Genomic DNA, 16,520 nt, shown 5'->3' on the forward strand with positions numbered 1-16,520 from the left:
TCTTCTTCTTCTTCTTCTTCTTCTTCTTCTTCTTCTTCTTCTTCTTCTTCTTCTTCTTCTTCTTCCTCTTCCTCTTCCTCCTCCTCCTCCTCCTCTTCTTCCTCCTCCTCCTCCTCCTCTCTTCTTCTTCTCCTTCTCCTTCTCCTTCTCCTTCTTCTTCTTCATTTTGCTGAATCTTCTTGGCATACGTGCCATGAGAAAAACCAGTCTCTTGCTGGGAAAAAAGGGGCATAGCTTTAGAAGCTAAATTTTGCCTAGGATGACTCCTCCAGCATCTGAATACACATGTGGTGTTAAACTGACTTTGCTAATAGACACAATGGGTCAAGCTACCTAGATGCATAATGTTATGTGATTGATTTTGATAAATAGATAATGCCTGGCTAGAAAGCTGTATTGACAAATAAAACTGAATGTACCTTAATGTTCCAAAAATTTCTCATAGATATATATAATAAAAATACCACAGACATTCAGTTCAAGTCGCAATGATGTCACACGCATTGTAATCTCATTGCACACGTGACGTAAATCTCACCGTATACAATGCACATGGAGACTTTTAATGCTAAGAAGGGTGGTTTGTATTGATGGCATAATTCCAACTTAAATAAAACATTAGTTCTTCTACCTTAGTAAAACTCAAGTGGCTTCTCCATTTTCCTGCCAACTTTTTAATTTCCTATCAAGTTTACTTACTTAGCTATCTGTCAGATTGCTATTTAAAAGTGGGTAACATATTGCCAAAGACCCCCACTAATAAGTAGGTTCAAGTCACAATCTGCCCACTGTGTAGATTTACATAGTAGCAAATAAGTAAGCATTGGGTGGCTCAGTGGCTCATAAGTAAGCATTGGGTGGCTCAGTGGCTCATAAGTAAGCATTGGGCGGCTCAGTGGCTAAGACACTGAGCTTGTTGATCAGAAAGGTCGGCAGTTTGGCGGTTCGAATCCCTAGTGCCGCGTAACAGAGTGAGCTCCCGTTACTTGTCCCAGCTTCTGCCAATCTAGCAGTTTGAAAGCATGCAAAAAATACAAGTAGAAAACCACCTTTGGTGGGAAGGTAACAGCCTTCCATGCGCCTTTGACATTTAGTCATGCTGGCCACATGACCACAGAGATGTCTTTGGACAGTGCTGGCTCTCCGGCTTTGAAATGGAGATGGGCACCTCCCCCTAGAGTCAGGAACGGCTAGCACATATGTGCGAGGGGAACCTTAACCTTAAATAAGTAAGCAAGTACATATATATATTTTAAGCCCACAGCTTGGGCTTCATCACAGAAGACCATGCAGGCAGAAAACCATATTTTTATTTTTAATGTTGCCTTTTATATTTGTGTTATATTTGTACTGATAAATAAATAAAGGGAGATATATATATATGTTGTATTTGTGCTGATAAAATATATATATATATATATATTTAACAGCATACTCATCCCATTTTCAGATATCTCCACAATGCAAAAGTACCTTTAGATTTTATATTTTTCCAGCAAATACTTCCTGGAAATTCTGCGTTAAGAAATACTATGTGTTGGGGAAATTCTGGACCAATTTTCCGAGCATTTATGTGGATAGGAAACTTTTTAAAAGAGAACTTGACCTAGCTCTCTCCAGGCTTACTCCTACACCCCAAAATCGGGACCTCACAGGCTCTTTCGCTCTTAAGTCAAAAGCAATGTTTACACAACCCCCATCCTATTAAAAAAAAAAACAGTTTACAAGTCACAACAGCTCAGTGAAAAGCAAACAAGCCTATTATGTCTGAGTTTGTTGTCTAAACTGGATCATCTCATTAAGCCATGCACTGGCATTGCACTTTACAGATAGTCCTCAACTTACAACCATTTGTGAAGTTCCAACGGCATTGAAAAAAGCTGACTTAGACCTGTTTTTCACATTTACAACTGGTGAACAAATGATCAAAATCCAGAACCTTAGCAACTGGCATGTATTTGTGACGGTTGCAGGGTCTTGGGGTCATGTGGGAGATGAAGTTGTGGGAGCTTCATCACTGGAGGCTTTCAAGAAGAGACTGGGCTGCCATCTGTCAGAAATGGTGCAGGGTCTCCTGCTTGGATGGGGTGGGGTGGACTAGATGACCTACAAGGTCCCTTCCGACTTTGTTAACCTGTAAATATCTGTAAATGTGGTCACATTTGGTGACCTTCCAAGAAGCCAAGTCACTGGGGAAGCCAGATAAAGGTAACAACGTGTTTAACTTTAACTGCAGTCATTCGTTTATTAACACCTGTGGCCCCAAATTTCTGTAGCCAAGAAAGCAAGCCGTGAAGTGAGTTTTGCCCCATTTTACGACTTTTCTCGCTACCGTTGTTAAGTCGAGGACCACCTGTGAAAAGCCAGGATCTGTAGCCTCCGCACAGTCAAGGTTTTAAACTCTCAGCGGCTTTCGGGGAGCCCCGCGAAAGAAGCGCACCGAGTTCCAGCGCCTCTAAAGTTTCCAAAGTTGGTAACTTGGGCTCTTGTTGCCGAGGGGCTCTCCGGGCCAAAAGCGAGGATGCTCCGGGCTGCCGCCCCCCCGAGGCCGCGGATTCGGGGCACCGGCGGGGCGTCGTTGTAGGGGAGCGGCCCCGTCCAGCCCCAGCCGCGGGAGCACCCAGGCAGGCCACGGCCGAGGCTTCGCGGGCGCTGCCTGCGCTCAACATCCGGGGCTGGCTCTGGCCAATGGGAAGCGCAACGAACCCGGAAAAAAAGAAAAGGGGGGAAAAGCCGCGGCGGAGACGGCAGCTGGGCGCTCATATCCAGGCTGGACGGCGCTTCCCAGCTCCCCGGCCATGTGCGGCACCCGCCGGCTGGAGCCTCCACGCCGGCCATGAACCCCGCAGGGCGGTGAGTCGGGCCGCTCAGCTCGGACGGCGGGTCTGGAGAGGCTCGTGTGAGTGTGTGCGTGCCTCTGTGTGTGTCTGTGAGAGAGAATGTGTGTGTCTGTGAGAATGTGGGTCTGTCTGTCTGTGTGTGTGAGAGAGTGAGTGTATGTCTGTCTGTCTGTGTGACAAAGAGTGCATGTGTCTCTTATCTCTCTGTGTGTCTATGTGTGTTAGTGTGTGTGTGTGTATGTGAGAGAGTGAGTTTGTCTGTCTGTGTGTGAGTGTGCCAGTGTCTGTGTGTGAGAAAGAGTGTATGTCCGTCTATCTGTCTTTGTCTGTGAGTCTGTCTGTGTGGTCTGTGTGTGAGTGTGTCTGTGTGTGAGAAAGAGTGTATGTCTGTCTATCTGTCTCTCTCTCTCTGTGTGTGTGAGTGTGTATTTGTGTGAGAGTGTCTGTGTCTCTCTGTGTCTGTGAGTGTGTGAGAGAGAGTCTGTGTGAGAGTGTCTTTGTATGTGTGTGTGTGTGAGAGAGAGTGCAGTAGCCGGAGAGCGGGCGAGGCAAGCGCGTGGGACCCCGTGGGAAAGTGGCGTTGGAGAGGGTGGATGGATGCCCTTCTCGGGGGGGAGGAGGAGGAGGAGGAGGAGGGGGGATGGGTGGGGTGCGTGCCGCGCGCACCCGAACACACCCACCCGCGTAGGGGCTGGAGCTCGGGGCGGGCGCGCCGCTGGAGGACGGGAAGGTGGCGCAATGGGTCGGCAGCCGAGGAGGCCCCGGAGTGGAAGATGAGCCGCCTGCCTCCTTCCCTGCCGGGGCTCCGGAGCGACGCTGGAGGCGAGCGGAGCCCAGGGTCCGGCGCTTTGGGCGCGAGGGTGCGGCTCCCGCCGCCGCTTTAAGCCGAGCCAAGAAGTCGGAACAGGTTCGCTTGGACTCTGAACGGCGGTCCGGGGAAAAGCTCTGGCGGCTGGGGCACCCGAGGAAGTGGGCGTCGGATTGGGGCAAGAGCTTGGCAAAGTTCCGCTTGGAGCCTTTTTTCTATTTTGCTTCCAAATGAATCTTCTCCAGGGATCCCCTTGAAATGATTGCACCCAGGGCAGCCAGATCTATTGACAACCTAACCAATGGGCAGAGAGGATCACAGTTGATCCGGCCTTCCTTTGGCTTTGACCCCGCTTTTCCAACCGACCCCCAGGGTACGTTTGTGCTGGAATCTTGTATGAGCAGAAGGGTTAGAATACAGTAGTGCAGCCTAACTCACTGCTCACTACCAGGAGTTCGAATCTCACCAGGCTCAAGGTTGACTCAGCCTTCCATCTTTCTGAGGTCGGTAAAATGAGGAGCCAGATTGTTGATATGCTGACTCTGTAAACCGTTTAGATAGGACTGTAAAGCGGTATATAAGTCTAAGTGCTACTGCCTTCCTTCCTTCCTGTGGTTAGAATGCAGCATTGCAGGCTAACTCTGCCTACAGCCAGGCGTTCGATTCTCACCAGGTTCAAGGTTGATTCAGCCTTCCATCCTTCCGAGGTGGGTAAAATGAGGACCCAGATTGTTGGGTGGAAGAGGCTGACTCTGTAAACTGCTTAGAGAGGGCTGTAAAGCACCGTGAAGCGGTATATAAGTCTAAGTGCTATGACTATTGTCCGTCCTTCCTTCCTTCCTTCCTTCCTTCCTTCCTTCCTTCCTTCCTTCCTTCCTTCCTTCCTTCCTTCCTTCCTTCCTTCCTTCCTTCCTTCCCTCTGCCCACTGCCAGCAGTTCGATCCTGATTGACTCAAGGTTGACTCAGCCTTCCATCCTTCTGAGGTGGATAAAATGAGGACCCAGATTGTTGGGGCCAAGAGGCTGACTCTGTAAGCCACTTAGAGAGGGCTGTAAAGCACTATATAACTCTAGGTGTTATTGCTATCAATAGGTCCTTTTTTTGCATTCCAAAGACAGGGCCTTCTGATCCTTGTAGGAACAGGGGACTTCCAGCCCAAAGTTTTATGCAGAAGCTGAACCATCTGCAGTCTGTGGTTGCTTGGTGTATTCAGCCTTTCCCTGTCAAGTATACCAGTCAGCGGGCAAAAAAAGGGGGGCTTTTTATTCTCTTATCAGATGCACAAGTTGACTTAGCTGCCAAAGTGCTGGATTGTAGCAAACTATATTGGAAAGTGATAGCAAAAGAAGCTATCACTTTCCAAGATAGTTGTGTTTGTTTGCTTTTTTTTAAAAGTGAAACTCCGTATCCTTTGACTAGGCAAAAATATATTCCATTTGATGGCAGAAAAAAGATATGTTTAAGTATATAAAAATGTTGCCTTTGGGTTACTTAAGTTCAGTTTGTTGGGGCCAACTGGAATTCATGTTGATTTGCAGTGTGATTTTTTTTTTTAAAAGTGGGTCACAGAAGCAGTTCCCCTGCAAACATATATATGGTAAAATTAAATTTAAAGGTTTTGTTAGATAAAATAAAATATAAAACACAAAAGCAAATAGGAAGACACGGGGGGGGGAGGGGAATGAAAAGATTAAGAGATTAAGTGCATGCTTGAGCCAAAAGTCTAAAAAATCTAAATGCAGTATTTTTTGTTGTTTTTGTTCTTCCATTTCATCATATCAGATTCTCGGAGACATGCCTAAACATGTGTGGGGTTGTTTTCATTTTTTTTTAGAAGTGGTTTGCCATTGCCTCCTTCTTAGGGCTGAGAGAAAGTGACTGGCTTGAGATCACCCAGCTAACTTTGTGCCTAAGACTTTAACTCATGGTCTCCCAGTTTGTAGCCGTTGTTGCTTTTACCATTATACCAAACTGGCTCTCAAATGGAATTTTGGTTTATTTTGTTTTTTAACCTTTAGTTAAAGACAGTTTTTTTGGCAAGACACAGGGGCTGATGAGGAGGCTTTTAACATGGTTTGGAATTCCCATCAAAGGAGATTTTAAACCCCTCTCCATATTCTCCCTGCTCTCTGTCTGACTCAGCCCCTAGTTATATTGAGAGAAGGGGAAAAAGGACAATTCAGGGAAAGAAAATAGTTCCTTTTCAATGCAAAGGACAAAGCTGGGGGTGTAGATACACAGGTAGTGTTCGACATACGACCACAATTGATCCCAAAATTTATGTTGTTAGGTGAGAAATTTGTTCAGTGAACTTTACGACTTTTCTTGCCACCTTTGTTAAGTGATTCAGTGCAGTTGTTAAATTAGTAACACGGTTAAGTGGATCTGGCTTCCCCATTGACTTTGCTTGTCAGAAGGGCACAAAAGGGGATCATAACAACCCCAGCACACGGCAACCGTCGTAAATGTGAATCCGTGGTCAAGAATCTGACTGGAAATTAACATGACCATGGAGATGCTACAGTGGTTGTGTTGGGAGAAATGTCCTTCTGGGTTCAGTTCCAAGTGGGAAAAAAGACACTGGAAACATGGAGGCTGCTTGGAAAGATGGTTTAATGGTGGACAGGAACACATGGCTTGAGCTCCTGAAGAGAAAAAGGGGGATCACATGCTTCCAGATGTTGGGTGAAGGAGAAAAGAGAACAAGATGCTGAGAGTTCCTAGATTTTATGCCCTCTCGGGGCTTTGATCTTGATCTTGTATTCTGATTGGTTGTCAGACTCCCATGGGGCCATGCAGGGGCAACTCTGTAGGCTGTGCTTTGAGTCCAAGTTTGGTTGAGCATTGCTTCTTCCCAGGTGCCCTGTGGTGAGATGGGTAAAGGGCTAATACTATTGTTGGAAGAAATGTCGATCTGGGTTCAGTTCCAAGTGGGGAAAAAGACACTGGAGACATGGAGGCTGCTTGGAAAGATGGTTTTAATGGTGGACAGGACCACATGGCTTGAATCCTGAACAGAAAAGGTGATCACATGCTTTAATGTTGGTGGAGAAAAAGAGAGGAAAGGAAGAGAAGCTGAGTCCCTGGTTTTATGCCCTCTCTGGCCTTTGATCTTGAGCTTGTCTTATGATTGGTTGTCAGACTCCTTTGGAGCCATGCAGGGGCAACTCTCTACGCTTTGTTTTGAATCCAGGTTTGGTTGAGTTCTCAGATGCCATGTGGTGAGTTGGGTAAAGTGCCAATATTATCATGCCTTAATCCCATCCCCCTGGAGCTGAAGGGGAGAACTCTTTATTATGTAAAGGGACTGGCTTGGCCACCTTAATGGCCCATTGACAAAGTGGGTGGAGGCAGGAAGCTACAGGAAGCTATTCTGTCTTTAAAATGTTTCTCCCTTTTCACATCCAGAAAAATATTCTGCCTTTTCAATATTTCCTAGGATATTTCATTTTTCTGGGAGAAGGCTGGGTAATAACTTCCTACAATCTCTCCTTTTTTTTTTCAAAACATGTGAGTGGAACACACATGTTCTTGAGAAAAGATTAAAATTGGTCAGATCAGGGAGACCTTTTTTTTCTGATGGAAAGGCATTGAGAGAGACAGCAGAAGGATCCCTTCAGTGGCTCCCAGAGAGCTTTCAACCATGAAGGTCTAGCAACCAGGGCACAATTTCTGGAAAGAAATTTACAGTATCCAATTTTCTATGCCAATTAATTTCAGATATCACTTACTGTGAGCTTCCAGACAGGTTTCAGGCAAGCAGAAATCCCAAAATTCTTCCCAGCTATGGTTTTGCCTTTTAAATACCTACAGGCTGCCTATTTCCAAGGGATGGTTCTTGAACCTGCCCTAGTTCTTATTTTAGTGAGGTCAAATTGAGTTTAGCTAGTGTGCACTCCAGGCTATTTAATATTTTTAAAATTACACACAATGAGCCCGGGGACTTCTACTCATGAGACCACCAGTGCAACATATCCTGCTTTACTGGGCAATGGGGCAGCATCATTTTTTAATCAATCAGGGCTTGGGTTTTGAAGATCCTTTCTGCTACTCTTCAAGTGGGGGAACTGCCTGAGGGGAATTGACCCTCCCCAATGGGATTAACAGGGAGATATCACTCCTTAGGCTTTTTGTGCCAGGGTAAAAATCAACCTAGGAGAAGCTTTGTGTGGAGGAGATAGTTTCAATCTAATTTTGAATGGGGTCTCTCCCTCTCCCTCCCTCCCTCTCTCTCTCTGTGTAGCTGCTTCTATAATACAGAAAATACAGACATTTTGGACAAAATTTCCCTCCCACTAGACAGAAATCTAAGGTGTTCAGAACTTGCTGTGCTAGCCATTCTCAAATACAATTCTTACATGAATACATTAAACTGATTACAATATAAATGAGACAAGAAAGAAAACCTTACAATGAATTTCTGTGAAGGAAGCAAAGAAAGAAAACTTTACAATCAATTTCCACCCTCCCCCATAGTCTTTACAGCTGTCTTTTGGGGATAGAAGAGAGTCTTTTGGTCTTTACTTCTTCATCTCAGGGTCCTTTCTTTCATGTCTGCTGGATGGCATTAGGCTTGGCTTGCTGGTAAGAGTGGTCAGTCAGGCTTTGTAGAGTCTGTCCCAGCTTAGCTAAGTTTTTTCCTCATGTCAGGTTTTATCAGGACGCATTCACCAGCAGCCAATTCAAGAGTTATGGTTTGAGCTAGCAGTCCTTTTTTTTCTGAGGAGAAGAAGAGGAGAGGCCAAGTATACAGTTCTTTACAGACATATCTTTAGTCTCATGTTGTGGAATCTCACCCATTCTGTCCAAGTGTGGAAACCCAAACATTATTACAGAAGGCAGACGATGTACATTTCATGGAATATGACATTCCTACTACTTCTATGATTGAAACACTTTTGCAGTAAAATGTGTAAATTTTCTTACATATTTCTTGCTTTCCTTTTTTTCATACCGGCCGGGATGGGCATCTGCTTTTTGTCCCAGGCCCTCCAACAGCTCCCCTAGGGGGGTTTCCGTGGCCACCCTTGAGCTACTGTTTCCCATGATCTTGCTCATATGTGGGGCTCACTTCGTCCTAGCCGGGCTTGCCGCTTCGTATTCCCCGCTTCAAAATTCGTGTCCTTAGAGGACCTTTTCGCACCCTTTTTAAAGGGACTTTTTCTTGCCCTACGGAGGGAACTCTTTTGCGCCCTACGGAGGGACTTTTCGTGTTCCTCACCGCGGGAACCTTCGCGCCCCTCTACACGGGGTCTTTCGCACCCTTACTCGCAGGGACTTTCCAACCGTTTTCGAGTCCTGGGGAAAGAGTCGGGATGGGCAGGCATGAGTGCTAGCCAGATACCAATCTTCAAAAATATTTGGAATTCATATCTATATACGTCTTTAATTGACTGAAAGTTGGATTGTGAGTAGTATTGAACTGGATTGTTAATTCCCCACCATGGGTAGTGGCAGCCAATACTGGATTCTAACCACTGCGCCACCACAGCTCTATAGAGAAAGGTGGTAAAATAGGACAAAACGTGCTGAACTTAGCAATGGAGATTTTGGGCTCAGTTGTGCCCATCGATCCAGGACTTGCCCGTATATTTTACGATCCGTGGGACGAGGAGGGAGGCTTACTCTGGGATTTGTCCTCGTTCTCTATCTGACAGTTCTTATGCATGCAACCAACCAACCAACTAACCCGATAGCACCAAAATAGAACAGTTGTACCTTGAAACTTGCCAGCTTTTGGCTGTCTGGCACTTCTGTTCATTCCATGAGAACTGGAAGCAGGACGTGCAGTCCCCTATTACGCTATCTCCGGTGAGATTACGCAGAAATAGAAAGCTGGACTAAACCCGCACACTTTGTCAATGCGAGGATTTGAGTTTTGCTCACCTCGGGCCAGTTTCAACTGTTAATCTTGGCATCCTCCTTTAAAAAAAGAAAAAGAAAAAAAGGATGTTTTTTTTTGTTTGTTTAAACATCCTTTTCTGTTTCTCTCTTGCACAGCAGATTGAACAAGAAGAGAAGCTAATCTTGCCAAGCAGAGCTGAGACCTGGTCTGTAGGCAACCAAGTGGCATAAAAGAGGAGGCAGGAACAGGGGTGGCCTAGCACTGGCAACTTTAAGACTTTAAGATTCAGAGGAACAGAGTTGGAAGGGACCTTGTAGGTCATATAGTCCAACCTGCTGCCCAAGCAGGAAACTCTACGCTCTACAACTCTAACCAAGAAGGATCCCTGCTGTTGGGGTTTTAATGCTCTGCACGAAATAATTCTGTGAGTTGTATGTAGGAGACAAAAAGCCAAATGCATGCATTGATATCTGGGTCTGGAATTGAAACACCTGTAGGTCATGTAGCCCAACTCCTCTACCCAAGCAGGAGACCCTACACCAGGGGTGTCCAAACTTGGCAACTTTAAGACTTGTGGACTTCAACTCCCAGAATTCCCCAGCCAGCAGAGAAGTCCACAAGTCTTAAAGTTGCCAAGTTTGGACACCCCTGCCCTACACCATTTCAGACAGCAGTCCAGTCTCTTCTTGAAAGCCTCCAGGGATGAAGCTCCCACAACTTCTGAAGGCAACCTCTGTTCCATGGGTTGATTGTTCTCACTGTCAGAAAATTCCTCCTTATTTCCAAATTGAATTTCTCCTTGATCACTTTCCATCCATTGTTCCTCGTCTGGCCTTCAGGGGCTTTTGAAAATAGCCCCTCTTCTCTGTAGCAGCCCCTCAAATACTGGAAGACTGCTCTCATGTCTCCCCTGGTTCCTCTCTTCACTAGACTAGCCATGTCCGGTTCCTGCAACCGTTCATCATAGGTTTGAGCTCCTAATCATCTTTGCTGCTCTGGCCTCTTTCTAGAGTCACAACATCGTGTTGTTGTTTTTTTGGGTGACCAAAACCGCACGGGCTGAGGAATTTTGGGAGTTGAAGTCCACAAGCCTTTAAAAGTTCCATTGGACTTTCGGACTTCAGGTTGGACACCCTTGTCCTCAACAAAGCTTTTATTTCCTATGGGAGGGCCCTATCACCTTCCACCTGTGACTTTACTCCCAAGTCTACCCTGATTTCTGAGTTGTTCTTTTCTTCTGGCAGCTCTGCGCATGCGCACACTGGGAACAGGCTCCAGCTGTTCCTCTGCCTCACTGCTGTCTGGCTCCGTAGGCATCTGATCGCTGCCAGACGGCCTCGGTCCAGTCTCTGCCTCTGACGCAGAGTCCTCGTCTGAGCCTTTCCCAGCCTCCAGGACCGGCCCATGCTCCTCCCCAACCTTCTCACTGTCCGACTCTGCTGCCAGCTCTGCTGGCCATTGGTGGTGGGTCACAACACCAAGTCAATGGAGAAGCCAGATTCACTGAACAACTGGGTTACTAATATATCAACTGCAACTATTCACTTCACAACTACGGCAAGCAAGGTCGTAAAATGGGGCAAAACTCACAGAACAAACGCCTCAGGAATTTTGGCTTCAATTATAGTCGTATGACGAGGACTACCTGTATTGTTAAGAGATCTTAAGTTCTCTGTCCTTTCTTATCCTTTCTATATATATTTTTTCCTTTTCAGGTAGGACTTCTTTACGGGTAGAAATGTGACATGTCAGAATTTGACAGGTTAGAAGAAAGAAGAAAAACCTCCACTTTTAACGTTCTGCTGATTAACTTACTGCTTGCTTATCTTGCACCTGTGTTATATGCTTTTGAAGAAAAAATAAATAACAACCTGATACCCATATATTATAATCTATCAATGCTTATCTGCAGCCTTGGGAAAACTTATTTTAAGGTTACTCAGCTTTGTTAGGTAAACACGTCTGGGCAAGAAGAACTGAGCTCGTTGGCTTTTCTTTCTTTAGCTGTTGCTTTGCAAGCCAAATGGAGGTTGTTTTTGCATCATCCCTTGTTCCTCTTTCCTTCCCACTATTTCTGTCCCGGGCAAAGGTTAGTCGGTTTCTATGTGTGTATTGCAGCCGTCTTCCTCCTTTCCAATCGATAAGTCGCCGTGTGGTTGAACATTAGGAGAGGAAGCTGAGCAGACTGAAGACACTTAGGAACTTGGCTGTGTTCCCTGGAATAAAAGAGCTTAACTCTTGTGTTCATCCAAAAGTCTTTTTTTTTTTTTTTGCAGCTGGAAGTTTCAATGCTTTGCCAAAAGAGTGAAACCACCTTTTCCCGTTGAACAGAATAACAGAGTGGGAAGGGGCCTTGAAGGTCTTCTAGTCCAACCCACTGCTCAGGCAGGAAACCCTATACCCGTGATGGCAAACCTATGGCCCTCTCTCTGGACACATGCGGCATCACCAGCTGCTCTTCGCAGGCACTGGAGTGCCGGAAAACGGCCTGAAAACGCCCAAAAAACAGGGCGCTTTTGGGGCCATTTTTCTTTGCAGGTGCCGGAGCAGCCAGCTGGTCTTCGTGGGTGCCAAAGGGCCAAAAAACGGCCTGAAAACAGCCCCAAAACTGGCCAAAAAACAGGCATGCGCATGCTGGCCAGCTGGTCTTCGGGTTTCCAGCATGTACATGTGCGCATATGGATGCCTGTTCCGGTTTGGGCACTGTGCGCCGAAAAGGTTCACCATCATTGCCCTATACCATCTTCAGACAAAGGGTTGTCCAATCTCTTTTTAAAAACATGGTGTTCGAGCACCCGCAACGTCTTGAGGCAAGCTGTTCCACTGGTTAATTGTTCTCACTATTAGGAAATTAGTTAGTTCTAGGTTGCTTCTCTCCTTCATTAGTTTCCATCCATTGCTGCTTCTCCTGCTTTCTGGTGCTTTGGAGAATAAGCTGACCCCTCCTTCTTTGTGGCAGCCCCTGAAATATTGGAACGCTGCTATCATGTCACCCCTAGTTCTTTTCTTGAAACTAGGCATACCCACTTCCTGCAACCGTTCTTCATATGTTTTAGGCTCCAGTCTCCCCAGATCATCTTTGTTGCTCTTCTCCGCACTCTTTCCAGAGTTTCAGCGTCTTATTTATCTCATGGCAACCAAAACTTGCAATATTCCAAGTGTGGTTTTATCAAGGCATGCCAGTATAGCCTACTGGATTGTATTGAGCCAGGGTGGCGCAGTGGTTAGAGTGCAGTACTGCAGGCTACTTCTGCTGCCTGCTGGCTGCCTGCAGTTCCGCAGTTCAAATCTCGCCAGGCTCAAGGTTGACTCAGCCTTCCATCCTTCCGAGGTGGGAAAAATGAGGACCCAGATTGTTGGGGCCAAGGGGCTGACTCTGCAAACCACTTAAAGAAAGCTGTAAAAGCACTGTGAAGCGGTATGTAAGTCTAAGTGCTGTTGCTATTCCTCCCTTCCTTTCTCTTATTCCCTTTCTCCTTCTCCTTCCTGGTGCCGCCATGGTTAGAATGCAGTATTGCAGGCTAACTCTGCCCACTGCCAGGAGTTCAATTCTGTCCAGCTCAAGGTTGACTCAGTCTTCCATCCTTCTGAGATGGGTAAAATGAGGACCCAGATTGTTGGGGGCAAGAGGCTGACTCTGTAGACTGCTTAGAGGAGGGCTGCAAAGCACTGTGAAGCATTATATGAATGTTATTGCTATTGTCCTTCTTTCCTTCCTTCTTCCTTCCTCCCTCCCCTCCCTTTCTCTCCCTCCCCTTCCCTTCCATGGTGCACAGTGGTTAGAATGCAGTATTGCAGGCTGACTCTGCCCACTGCCAGCAGTTCGATCCTGAGCGGCTCAAGGTTGACTCAGCCTTCCATCCTTCCGAGGTGGGTAAAATGAGGACCCAGATTGTTGGGAGCAAGAGGCTGACTCTGTAAACCGCTTCGAGAGGGACTGTAAAAGCACTGTGATGTGGTACGTAAGTTTAAGCGCTATTGATGTTGCCCTCCATGAGTTCAGATGATCTGTATTAGATCAGAACCCTGGCTTGTCTCTCGGATTTCTGTTCCCTGTAAGGGCTAAGAGAGATGCTTCTTGGAGATCTGCAAGTGGGAAGTTGTGGGGATGATGTCCACAGCCATTTTCCTCCATCGGCCTCCTCCCTCCTTTTTTTCTTAACTTTTCAAAGCCCATGGGGTGCAAAAAAAGAAACTGCAGTGCAGGGAAACAAAACAGTGACACACACACACACACACACACACACACACACACACACACTGCATATACATATACACATACGTAGTCCTCAACAAGCATTTGTTTAGTGACTGTTAAAAGTTACGGCAGCACTGAGGGAAAAAATGCTTACAAACAGTTAAAATTGTCGCCGATCAGAATTCAGGTATCAGGATGTAGTTACAATGGTGGTGATGTCCCTGGTTCATGTGATCACCATTTGCGGACTTCACAGCTGGTTTTCCGATAAGCAAAGTCAAGGGGGAAAAGTTGGGATTTGTTTAACAACTCTGTAGTTCACTTAACTGTAGTGATTTGCTTAACGACTGTCTCATAAGGAGTCCTAAAAGTGGGTGTGATTCACTTAACAACTGCCTTGTTTAGCCACAGAAATGCTGGCCTTGGGGTCAATAAGACAAGAATTGCTTGTGCAATATTTTCAAAAAAAAAAAAAATCTTGACGTTGAACAATGCATCCATTTGAAAGCATCTATTCTCAAGGCTCATGGGCCTGATCCAGCCTGTGGGGTGCTTAGATCTGGTCCGTGGGGCCGGCCTGGAAACAGTGAAGGACTGGCCCACGGTGCCTCTGCCAGCGAAAATGGCCTCCCAAGCTCTGTTTTCAGCTGCGATGGCCACCTGCAACCCTCTGCCAGTAAAAACGGAGCTTGGGAGGCTGCAGGCAGAGGGTTCTAGGAGATCGTGGCAGCTGAAAATGGAGCTTGGGAGCTCATTTTTGCTGACGGAGGGCTTAGGCCACAAACCGGTACCGACACGAGTGAAGGGCTGGCCACGCCCACCCTGGCCACGCCCACCCTGGCCACGCCCACACCCAGCCCCCAAGGTCAAACACAGCGTGGCTCTCAATGAAATTGAGTTTGACGCCCCTTTGACCTATCCATTTAAAAGCAGATATAAATGTGTACAAATCGTATCAATGCCAGTGTCAGCGTTCCAAATATCATGCAGAATTAAATCAAGAGTCCAAGGCAGAGCTATCCTTAAAGTCCCAGTTTAATAAGACAGACATGTTGGCACAAACTGTGGAATCCCAAATCTAAAAGCTTCCTGGGATTCCACCCAGTTGAAAGTTCATGATCTTATCCTCACACCCATAAATCCATCTTCTTCGGCCACGCTGGCATCTCCACCCAGCTGGTTCCGGTCAGGTGCAGAGGTGCAGAGACAAAAGATGACCTTGGGCTTCTAGAAAGGAATGACAACAACACATTCCACAATTCTGCTCCTTTCTAGTCCCCCTCCCAATTACTACACTAATGAAACAGCGTAATGAAAAAATAGAGAGTGTGGCAAGCCAAAGATCCTAAAAAGGAATATAACTGCAGGCCTGACAAGCAGCTCTTAGCAACTCCATAGCTTTTCTCCGGAGGGAATCAATCTGCAACTGCTCTTGCAATGCTTCTATCTGCGCAGCCCTAAAAACTGTTATTCAGTCCATATGTTTGTCCCCTGTCTCTGTTTCTTTCCACCTTTCCCAGCATTATAGACTTCTTGAGAGAGTGAGAGAGAGAGGCCTTTTCATGATAGGTTCAAAATAAGCTAATTTCAAACTGGTCATTTGTGTCTTGAGTGACATCTCTGAGCTGATTTGTTCTGTGGCCCGTTGAGATCCAATTTGGACTGAGCTGTTTTGCCAACTCTCTCTTGTGGTGGCTGCTTAGCTGCAGCAACTGCCCGGGTAGGGAGGCAAGGATTGGCAAGTAGAGGCTGGCAAGGCGCCCCTGAGTGACGTCGAGTTGGCCACGCCCACCCAGTCACATGACCACCTAGCCACGCCAACCCAGCAGGTCATTAGGCAGATCATATTAGTGATCCGTGGAATTTAAAATTAGGAATTTAGGGGTTCCTGAGGTCCAAAAGGTTGGGGACCTCTGGACTAAACCCTATGCCCGTGATGGCAAACCTATGGCACACGTGCCACCTGGCAGTTAGCCAGCACGCATGCGCGCTCTGGCCAGCTGACTTCAGCCTTCTTTTGAGGCCATTTTTCGCCTTCCGGAGGCTTCTTTGAGGCCATGAAGCCAGAGCGTGAAAAACCGGCCCTACAGGCAAACCGGAAGTTAAGGAACGTACTTTCAGTTTGCTCGTAGAGTCGTTTTTTGCCCTCCGGAGCCTTCAGGGAAGCCTCTTGAAGGCCCCTGAAGAAAAACATCCCTACAAACAAACTGGAAGTCACTTCCGCTTTGCTTGTAGGGTCGTTTTTTTGCCCTCCAGAGCCTTCAGGGAAGTCTGAAGACCCCTGAATGCTCCGGAGGACTAAAAACATCCCTACAACAAACCGGAAGTGCATCCCCAAACTTCTGGTTTGCCCGTAGGGCCGGTTGTTCGCTCTCCAGAGGCTTCAGGGAAGCTCCTGAAGCCTCCGGAGGGCCTCCGGGGAGAGCGGGGGGGGGAGGCTGTTTTCCCCCTCCCCAGGCTCCTATAAAGTCTCTGGAGCCTGGGGAGGGTGAAAAAAGCACACCAAAAATAGGGGGGAGCGCTGGTTGTGTGCAGATGCACCCTGGGGTCATGCGCATAGCCCCCCTGCGCTCCCCCCACTTTTGGCACGTGAGCCAAAAAAGGTTTGCCATCCCTGCCCTATGCTCTGCCACATGATTCCAATGGAAGCATTGGATTTGATACAGCTACCCTCTCCAGGGGCCTGTGGGCCTGCGGAGGGCAGAGATGTTGCTTCAAATAAAGGGAATGTTTTGTGTTGCAGAATGTGTTTTTGTTAGAAGAAATCTTTTCCAAAATGTCTATCTAGGGAACATGACCGGATTTTGATCTTCGGAAAAATGGTTTTA

The 16,520-nt window shown here is 46.8% G+C and overlaps 1 protein-coding gene across 5 annotated transcripts in view; it reads left to right on the top strand.

Moving 5' to 3' along the window:
* Positions 1 to 16,520, top strand: part of PLEKHA2 (pleckstrin homology domain containing A2) — a 112,987-nt gene that overhangs the window by 1,251 nt on the left and 95,216 nt on the right. The window contains exon 1 of one of the 5 annotated variants that reach the window (XM_081960804.1): positions 2,309 to 2,853. The exons of 1 other annotated variant lie outside the window; for it this stretch is intronic. The gene's annotated coding sequence lies outside the window, so the exon portion shown is untranslated. Of the gene's footprint in view, positions 1 to 2,308; positions 2,854 to 3,536; positions 3,748 to 11,562; positions 11,584 to 16,520 lie in introns of those variants that run through there. 3 more of the 5 variants (XM_081960800.1, XM_081960802.1, XM_081960803.1) reach the window with 3 other exon arrangements.

This window comes from Natrix helvetica, assembly GCF_964273705.1.
Source record: "Natrix helvetica genome assembly, chromosome: 8".
Lineage (NCBI taxonomy): Eukaryota > Metazoa > Chordata > Lepidosauria > Squamata > Natricidae > Natrix > Natrix helvetica.